Genomic DNA, 8,792 nt, shown 5'->3' on the forward strand with positions numbered 1-8,792 from the left:
AGGTCAAAAATAAACTAACACCGGCGGCTCGACAAAACACACAGCAAAATAAACAGTAGATCACAACACAGACACTAAGAAACACAGGGCTTAAATACACAGAGGGAGCAATCAGGGAATGGGTAACAGGAGGGAAACACAGCTGGGGCAAATCAGGCCTAACGAGACAAGGGGAAGCAAAACCAGACACATTAACATCAGACATGGACTTTCAAAGTAAAACAGGAAACACATAACACAGACTGAACAAAGACACAGACTCGCACGCACTGCAACAGAGGGAACAGAGACGTGGGACCAGGGCAGACACAAACACTGACTGGACACGGGGATATAGCCACTAAGGACACACAGAGACGCGAACTAGACAAGGGGATACAGCTGACAGGGGAGACAGAGCAGCTAGAGAAGACAGAGACATAAACTATAAGACAGAACTCAAAGAAACCAAAGACTAGAAAGTATAAATAATATAATAAACTCAAAACCCCTGGGTCAACGACCCAGGCATCCTAACAGGATGTTCATTTGATAGCTATATCAACAAGCTTTTGATATAGTTTGCAGCTCACTGGTGTAGTGGGAAATGGACTGGCTCTTATATAGTTTTTTTGGCATTTACCATAGAATACCAGAATTGGCAGGTCCGCTTCAGATGCTCTGTGCGTTTCACAGATGAAAGCAAGTTCACCCTAAGCACACGTGACAGATCTGAGAGGTACTGGATAAGCCGTGGAGAACGCTATGTTGCCTGTAACATCACGACCAGTTTGGTGGTTGGTCAGTGACAGTCTGAGGGTGGCATATCCGTGAAGGAATATCTACAAGCTAGGCAACGGCACCCTGACTAGGTATCAGGATGAAATCACATTGTCAGACACTATGATGGTGCAGTGGCTCCTGGATTCGGCCTAGTGTCCGGCCTCATGTGGTCAGAGTATGGAGAGAGTTTCTGGAAGACGAAGGAATCATCATCATCATCATCATCATCATCACGATAATAATAATAATATCAGTGACTGACCCCAAGAGTTGCATGACCTAAATCCAGTAGAACACAAATACAACATCATGTTTTGACTGCATCCCAGATTCCACCTGGCTGCATCTGGGAGGAGATCCTACAGGATACTGTCCATCATTCCATTACAAGCCCCGAAATCTAGAATTGAATTCAAAGTCCTGCTCCTCACATACAAGGTCTTAAATAATCAGGCCCCATCTTATCTTAATGACCTTGTAGTACCATATCACCCTATTAGAGCACTTGGCTCTCGCTCTGCAGGCCTACTTGTTGTTCCTAGAGTATTTAAAAGTAGAATGGGAGGCAGAGCCTTCAGTCTTCAATTCAATTCAATTTTATTTATTTACACAGCGCCAAATCACAACAAAAGTCCCCTCAAGGCGCTTTATATTGTACAGTAGATACAGAGAAAAGCCCAACAATCATATGACCCCCTATGAGCAAGCACTAGGGCGACAGTGGGAAGGAAAAACTCCCTTTTAACAGGAAGGAACCTCCGGCAGAGCCTTCAGTTTTCAGGCCCCTCTTCTGTGGAACCAGCTTCCAGTTTGGATTCAGGAGACAGACACTATCTCTACTTTTAAGATGAGGCTTCAAACTTTCCTTTTTGCTGAAGCATATAGTTAGGGCTGGACCAGGTGACCCTGAATCCTCCCTTAGTTATGCTGCAATAGACGTTGAATTGAATTGACATTGTCAGGCCAGAAGTGACCATATTTGGAGGGTTAGAGGGTGGAGTATCCACCAGCAAGTTTTGGAAGAAGTATTCATATTCAAACTAGTAAAACACTATAATTTACCCTTCGAAACTGGAGCACCTCTTGCCCTGTGGTAGCTGGAATAGGCAAGATGGCATGACTCTTTATCATGTCATTTTTAATAATCAGCTCTGCACAGGAGCTCAAGAAGAGTCCATCCTGTTGCTCTTGGAGTCTAAAATGACAGTGTCGGCAACGTTAGTGACTGAGCAGACCTACTGACCTGTTGGGGCGATCGTGGCTCAAGAGTTGGGAGTTCACCTTGTAATCGGAAGGTTGCTGGTTCGAGCCCCGGCTTGGACTCGGTCATTGTGTCCTTGGGCGCCAGTGTCCGGCAGCCTCGCCTCTGTCAGTGCACCCCAGGGTGGCTGTGGTTACAATGTAGCTGCCATCACCAGTGTGTGATTGTGTGTGTGAATGGGTGGATGACTGGACGTGTAAAGCGCTTTGGGGTCCTTAGGGACTAGTAAAGCGCTATATAAATACAGGCCATTTATTATTGAGACAGCAGAGAAGGAACAGTCAGTACTGAGTCTCCTAAAGGTCAGATTTCATTAGGGAAAAGGATCAAAAACTTTTTCTTAAGGCTGTTTCGCTTTTCTTCAAAGACTGAAGAAACCTAACATCAACCCTCCCCAACTGGTCATGACAGATGGCCGCCCCTTCCTGAGCCAGGTTCTGAGTTTTTTAAACCGAATTATTTGTGTCAGTTTGCTGTAAGATAAAGTAGGACTCGAATGCACAACTCCTTCAAAACAGTGAATTTAATTTACACTGATAAGTGATAACAACAGTCTCCAAAAATGTAAATCCACAGTAATGATGAGTCCTGATCCCAGGTGCCAGCAATTCTCCTTCCAGATGTTGTGCTGCACTTCAGCTCACTTGGTATTTACAATTGCTCAACACATTCACCTCTGATCCACAGATACCTGCTATTTCTTCTGTACAGGAAAGTTTCATAACACGTAGCAAAAGGAATCTCAGTCACCAGAGACTGTGACTGTAGTCATTCAACGATCTGATCAGCCACTCTTGAGTAGTGGCTCTTAATAGGGTCATCACAGGTAGGCTTGTGATTTCCAGCAGGTGTGTGGAGCGGAAAGGTGGGAAAATTCCATTGAGTCCTGCTGCTGCACAAAAACCAGCACACTCAGAAACAAACATACACACATATTAACACATGAAACAGAGGACTGAGGAAAAGAGCATGAGATGGCAAGAGAGGCAAAAACTGACAGATCAGGACAGCAAGGACGGAGGGACGATGACAATTTGTCCTTAAAGACTTAATTACGAAATAAGAAATTCAAGTTGGTCTTCACTCTGTGTAGTTTATCAATTGAGATTTCAGCATTGACTCTTTTTAAAGTTTATTTCTAAGAAAAACAGGACAGCAACTTAAAAAAAGATACATCCAGGAAAAGGACATAAACGACTTACAAACACAGACAGAAAAACAAACACTGAAACAAACGGACAGAAGAGAGAGCGTAGCGCATAAATCCAGAATTGAATTCAAAATCCTGCTCCTCACATACAAGGTCTTAAATAATCAGGCCCCATCTTATCTTGATGACCTTGTAGTCATTATAGGGGGCGAGCATTTCTAATGAGAATTGGGTAGAAGAGGTTATAATTTAGATTTGTCTGGTCACTGGTTTTTGTTTGGCTGCAGGGGGAGGGGAGCAGCTGATCGGAGCAGCTGACAGAGCTCAAAGGGAGAAACGTGCACAATAAAAACAAAAGTTTTGCAAGCAGCCATTTCTGGGTCCTGCCGGGTCCTGTTATAGTTTGTTTGAAGTGAGATTAGTAATTTCAGAAGTGAGATTTAAACAATGACTCACAGTGACGCAAAGACACAGGAAATGCTCACAGTTAGATTTTCTCCTCTCTCCACATGCACTGTTCTATCAATCTGCTAAACTTAATATCTTTATTTAGTACTGGTAGAATCTGACTTTTTAAAAACATCTTCATTGTGCCTGGGTTGAAGAAATAATCATAATGCAGTCGTTATCCTCACATGTATCCTATAGAATAAAGAACTGTAAATCTGTAAAACTGTAAATAAATAAATAAATAAAACTAAATGAATGAAGTAAATTGAAGTAAAAGAAAATCTAAATTAGACAAATTATTCTAACTTTACTTGAATATTTATTGTATTAATTCGACCTCGAGAATGTCACGGTTCTGGGTCCGTTGGACCCAGTATTTTGAGTTTATTATATTTCGGTTTAATTCTGCTTCATGGATTGTTTTCTTATTCTGTGATGATAATTATTATTATTATTAGTTTCTTGTTTCTGTTTATCCGTGCTTAAGGATTTGTTCTCGGTTATATCTCACGTTTAGTTTAGTTCAGGTTCCATGTGTCATTCTGTCTGTCTCTCAGTGTCAAGTCTGCGTGCTTGTTTAGTAATTCATGTTTCCTGTTTTATTGTGAAAGTCTTTGTCTTATGTTAGTGTGTGCAGCTTTGCTCCCCCTGTCTCGTTAGTCCAATTTCTCCCAGCTGTGTCTCCCTCCTGTTGCCCATTCCCTGATTACCACCCTGTGTATATTAGCCCTGTGTTTTCCTGTGCTCAGCGTTGCGTCGTACCCTCAGAATTATGCCTGTGTGTTCAGTTCTCAGTGTCATTGTTCAGTTCACGTTTTTGTTTATCACCAGCAATAAAGCTAAGGTTCTCAGTTTCAATTCAGTCTCAGAGTCTCGCATTTGGATCCTCCTCTCCATCCGCCTGCACACAGAGCCCTGACAGAGAACAAATCTTATGATAACAGTAGCGTAAGTATCTCTGCAGCGAGCCTCTGACACTCTGTCCTGACATGAGTCATGGATGATGGTGACGTGTTCATAATTAACAGCAGGGCTGTGGTGTGATCGTACAACTGGCTTTGTGCTGAGTTAGCTTTCACTGAGTCAGCTGGACACTGATTTCATTAATCTCATTAATCACTTCTGCCTGCTAACCTTTCTCCTCCTTCTCTCTCTGCTTAACCCCAACTACACTGTGCAACAGCATTTTCAAAGACTTCTTTTAATAGCTTAGTCAAGCTGTCAGAGGTGACGTCACTGTTCCCTTAAATTTTTCATTGTTTGTCATACCCATGGACCGCTCTGATCCCTCCTGTTGAAGAGAGTGATTAAAGACACGTCTGCACCTGTGAGTGAGCAGAGCCATCAGACTGGAGGGGACACCTCAGACAAGGAGGTGCAGGCAGAGTAATCTTTCCTGTCTTCTGCAGTTTATAATCTTTTATATCTAACGTTCACACTCAGGTGAACGCATCAGAAACAGCTCAGAGGTCAGGATCTTGCCCCTTCTAAAGTCTACTCTCTATACAGAAAAGCTTCCTGGTGCAAAACACGGTCTTCCCTTCTTAATTAATTCAGTTATCATAAATAAAACTGCTTGTTTTTAACTAATATTAATATAACAATAATAATTATCGTTAGTATTTCTGTAAAACCTCTTAGTTGTAAAATGTATTTATTTATTTTTTGCCTGTCCTGTTTTGATTCTTTTGCCATCAGAATTATTGTCTAAAGGTGAAGAAAGATGCCCAACGGATTTACTTTACCAAATGGACCATCCCAGCCTCACTGTATTGGTCTGTTTGATTCACCTTTTATTGCTTATTTTATTTTATTTTCACTTGCTCCACACGGGACAGACATGACTGGGAGAAAGAACAACAGCGGGTAAGAGGGACGGGGATAAAGGGCAAAAAACAAAAACCAACAAAACAAACAGACAAAAAATCCAAATATTGATCACCTGGATCACCTTTTGAGAAAGGAAAAAAGAGAAAACAAGGAAAAAATGAGAGCAACATAATAAACAACATCATCGCGATGATCTATGTGAATATGACAGTAAATACTAAATATTAAACATTATTGTGCAGCACATAAGATCAACAGAACACAGTGTGCTTTGAGGTAGGAGCCAAAAAAGGTGTAGTTTGTGGGTGTGATCACCCGTGTGTACACCTGTGAGCATGGACGCGCTTGTATTTTGTTTTTTTAAAAGGTTCCTTCATGTAATGATCTGCTAGAGGGTGTGGGGGGGCCACAGCCCCGTCCTCCAGGGTATGAAGCAGGTGTGGAGGAGATCAAAACTCCAGACATCCAGAGGCCCCCAGAACACAAGAGACCAAGGAAGACCAACAGAGGGGCAGCCGCGCCACTGTCCCAGAAAGAGCTGAGGAGAGTCCCAGATGAGGGCTCACTCAGCAGCCGCGGAGCAGAAGCCAGGGGGAGTTGCAGTGACGCGCCCGTGAGCTCCGCCGGCAGCCAGCCGTGCCTGAGTGACCGAGCCCCAGGCCGAGGGGCCGGGGGCACCCCACCTCCGAAGTGGCCCGAGCGAGCCCCAGGCTCCAGGCCCCGATAAGCGGCCGCCAAGGAGTGAGCCGGTGTGTACCATGTGTACACCGGCATGTGTGTTCTAAGGTGCATTTAAAACCCAGGAGGGCATGGAGCTACCTGCCAGAGAGCAGCAGGTAAGCGCATGGTCCCTCCTGCTAGCCCTCAATGTCTACGTGTATTTAACATTGAGAGGTGGGCAACGACACCAGGGGTGAGGTGTACACCCTGATGGACATCTGGATGCTGTGTAGCGTGCCCACCCCCAAGATCCTATATGTAGTGATGGGCAGATGAAGCCCCATGAAGCACTGAAGCTTTTCATCCAATTGGTTCACCCCAACGCGAAGCTTCATGAAGCTTCATTTGCTCTAGCAGGACACCTACTGGACGTAAAAATAATAGCTGGCATGAATTTGAAGAGTGTGGCCTTTTGCACACAGCCTGTAAATGTCAACAACAAAAGGAGTGTGTAAAACATGTATATTGTAGTGATGGCAGTATACTGTGTATATTTATAGTGGCAGTATGGGAAATGATTATTTGGAAATGCTTGAAATGGAAATGATCATTTACTGTGAGGTGAGGTGTGGTTGGGGTGTGGACAGTGGTTGTGCTTTTGTAACGTTGAGGTATGGACAGCTACACACTGAGGCTTTGAGCCTCAGTCCTGCCTGTTCACATTTTATTCTGTAAAAACTAAATTTTCACTGCTTTTATGACCTTTTTAGTGGGGAGAACATAGCTAGGATTTAATGATTTAACAAAGCTTTTGAATCCTTTGTCCTCCACAATGCTAAATGGCTGGGAGTCCTCAATCACCATGCTGACCAGGTCTTCATCTATTGGAGATTGTTCTCCTGAGGAAAGACAATAAAGACAAAGCTCAAATATAAATATCACACACGTAACTTATTACAGTTGTATAATATTGTTATATCATTTAGTAACATTACTGCATCCTATATTATCATTGCATTTGATGGCTCACCTGGTCTTGCTCCACAATCGGTGTTCCCCTTATTCTCATGCAAAGCTCTGTAGTGCCTAAGCATGGATGAGGTGTTGTTGTTATATCCCAGCTCCCTGGCACATAGCAAACACTTCACCTTGTACAAAAGTCAAGACAGCTTAACATAAGTTTTATTGCACCATCAGTATCATGAAAATACATCTTCTGTAGAAATTTACATACCTTGTTGGGAGGAATAAAATCAAAATGTTCCCACACAGGGGAGGACATCCTCCTCTTCTTAGCTGGCTCCATTCTCTCCTGACTTTCTCTCCTCACTCTCATAAACCTCCAAACTGTCTCCAAACTCTCACTAACCGCAACTCTCCATCAAACACCCACATTTTGATTGAAGTCTGAGGGTTTATATCGCTGTCATATCTCGCGGCAAAGTTCGAACCGCTTCATGAACCAGTCACGTGGTACAGCCGGGCAGCGAGGCTTCGGACGTCATCATTTTCAGCTCCTCCCATAAATGAAGCAAGCCTCGATACGCGCTTCGCGGAAACGCCCCCTCCATTACTCGACACACGCTCCGAAGCCTCGATACAGAACGTCACATCACTACCTATATGTATGTGTTATGAGAGTGTGAGTAATGTGAGTGTCTAAGTTGTGGGATAAAGTTGAGGCACAGGAAGCCAGAAGGGGACAGAGGGGGGGATGCCTCCTCTGCACCCTGGTGAACCACCTTTACCCCAAGGCCCTGCATGTGTGGGTGATTGTGGTGGAGCGGGAAGAGGGAGGCAGCTGGAGATGGGGAGGGAAGGAAGGGAGGGGCAAGTGACCCCTTGTAAAATGTATTAAATGTCTTGTTGGTGTCAGTCAAATCAGATTAACAGATGCATGAAGCAGATTTTAAGCAGTTTTATCTCCTCAGTGTCACATCACAGCCTTGGTGTGTGTCTGTGTGTGTTCTGTTTGTTATGCCTCAGGTGTCAAGCAGTGGTTAAAGGTGTTTTTCTTTGTTTTTTCTTGTTAATAACTGTTTTTCATGCTTTGATTTTTGTCAGTGAATGTAGGTTTGTGATTAAAATTGAATTCTTATCACCTACTTTTTTTTACCCTTCATTCAGTGATATTTTTTCTACATTTAATTAGATTATCTAGAAAATAATTCAATACGGAGAGATTGTGTGGAAATACCAAACATGATTTATTAAAGACAAAAATAAAGTAAGCCATCTGTCAATTAACTATAATGACCCATCATAGAAGAAAGAATCCCAGCAGTGAAAGGAGTTAGGAGGTGGGTTGCATGACAGTGTCTGAAAGACACAAACTAGCAGCCGAAGAGCGAGGAAGCCTTCAAATGGGTTTCTAAATACTGTCCTAATTTAACTAATGCATAAGCTTAATTTTCTATATCATCAGAATATATCTGTATTACAGCTTTTTGTGTGTGACTTTGCATTAAAACTGGGACGTGTATGTAATTGTTGACATTCCAGACTCACAAAAACTGAAATAAACTAAAACTATCTTTTGAAAAATAACTAAAACAGGACAGAACTGGAAACCTGTTTTAACATAAAAGCAGCAAACACATAACCTATAATTACTTGTGGTGTGTATCATCTCAAAAGTGTAATGGTAGAGTTTATTCTGCATTATGGGCTGTAACACTG

The 8,792-nt window shown here is 42.8% G+C and overlaps 1 long non-coding RNA gene across 1 annotated transcript; it reads right to left on the minus strand.

Annotated features, from left to right (window-relative positions):
* Positions 1-6,445: 6,445 nt before the first annotated feature.
* On the minus strand, positions 6,446-7,725 carry LOC143420912 (uncharacterized). The gene is made up of 3 exons (XR_013100667.1): positions 7,348-7,725; positions 7,144-7,261; positions 6,446-7,012 (listed from the first exon to the last, which is right to left on the minus strand). It is a non-coding gene; the product is annotated as an uncharacterized LOC143420912 (long non-coding RNA).
* Between the last annotated feature and the right edge of the window lie 1,067 nt (positions 7,726-8,792).

This window comes from Maylandia zebra, linkage group LG11 (assembly GCF_041146795.1).
Source record: "Maylandia zebra isolate NMK-2024a linkage group LG11, Mzebra_GT3a, whole genome shotgun sequence".
NCBI classification, from domain to species: domain Eukaryota; kingdom Metazoa; phylum Chordata; class Actinopteri; order Cichliformes; family Cichlidae; genus Maylandia; species Maylandia zebra.